Below are 1574 nucleotides of genomic sequence, written 5' to 3'. Positions count from 1 at the left end.
CAATGATCTGCATTGGATGGAGCACATGACGGGAAATAAATATTTATAAACATTAAACCAGGGGTAACCAATTAAAAATCAGCGGGGCGAATAAAGACAATGATCAACCAGTAAAGGTCCAGAGACATTTTTAATGATTTGTTACTTTAAACAGAATTAAACACCGAAAATAAATGAGGTGCTTTTGCATCTATGTTATAGATTGAGTTTTTAAATAAAAAAATAGGAAAAAAATAGAAAATTTTTCCATTTTAAAATCTAGTGTTTTTTGAAGTGGAAAACAACAATCGTTCAGTTTGGTATATAGACAATTTCCTGATGCACATACTGTATCTTTTAAAATTTTCTTTTTTCTGTCTTAATGAGAGCAGTGGGCTTTAGGCTGCCCTGCAAGGGTTAAACCTTGGTTTAAAATGAGACTAAGCCATTCTCAAGCACATATCAAGGTGCTCATTTTGAGCCTGGATCCAGATTTATTGTTGATTCTGTTCATGGTGGAGAATCCTGCTTCACAGCAGCAGGTTGAGCCAAACATCCTCTAAATGTTCAGGCTCCGCTCGGTCCGGCAAGGTCAAGATCAGCTATTACAATCGCACCAAACAGGAAAAAGAATAGTGAGAAGATAGGTTTTTCTAATTAAAACATAGTAACAACAGATCGGTAACTACAAATTAGAGCATAATTCTTTTATATTTCAAAAAACTAACACTGTTCATTTCAAAGATTGGATGCAAACTATTGGTACTTCATCAGACCAGGAAACAGATTTGTCATCTCCATCAGAAACCGCACATATGCTGGATGCTGATGGGGATTTTTCTGTCATATTAAATTAAGCGTTAATTTCTGAATGTTCTGCTCCTACAAATTTTATGGTAATATTGCGCATGCTCTCCTTGAGCTCGAGGATAAGTCGGAGCGCAGCAATACCGGCGGAACAGCGGTAGGCTTTGCTTTATACAGGAGGTCTGGAGCGCTTTGGGGCGGAGCGGAAACGGAGGATGTGGGATTTCAGGGTAACAGGAGAACGTTTGGACACAGTCCACAGACAACATGCTGTAATTTATAAATGTTTTAAATCAGGTTGGGTCCGGATTAGCCAGCAGGGGCATCCGGATCCGGACTGCGCTCCGCTAATCCATGACCTCTGCATTAAACCGAAGCCAAGAGTAACGAGTAACGTTTGCTTTAAAAATGTAAGGAATAGAAAGTACAGATACTTGTGTGGAAATGTAATGAGTAGAAGTCAGAAGTAGGAGGATTAATAATTAATGGAGTAAAGTATAGATACCTAAAAAGTGTACTTAAGTACAGAAGAAGTATTTGTACTTCGTTACTTGACACCTCTGGTGAGAAGAAACATTAAAGCACTTTGATCAGTTTATTTATTCTCAATAAACTGATTTTAATGATCAGGAAGCAGCAGCAGTCTGTAGTTTTCCTTCGTTGTTATTTATTCTGGGTAATGCTTTCTAACTGATATATCTCTATGGTCTGCCAGTGTGCTCTACATCTAACCCAGAAACACTGTAGCTGTAGGTTTAAATTCCTCCTGTTGAATCCTTCAGTCTTTG

Source organism: Cyprinodon variegatus, unplaced genomic scaffold, assembly GCF_000732505.1.
Source record: "Cyprinodon variegatus isolate N-32 unplaced genomic scaffold, C_variegatus-1.0 Scaffold2568, whole genome shotgun sequence".
Lineage (NCBI taxonomy): Eukaryota > Metazoa > Chordata > Actinopteri > Cyprinodontiformes > Cyprinodontidae > Cyprinodon > Cyprinodon variegatus.
Note: the sequence above shows the minus strand (reverse complement) of the source record.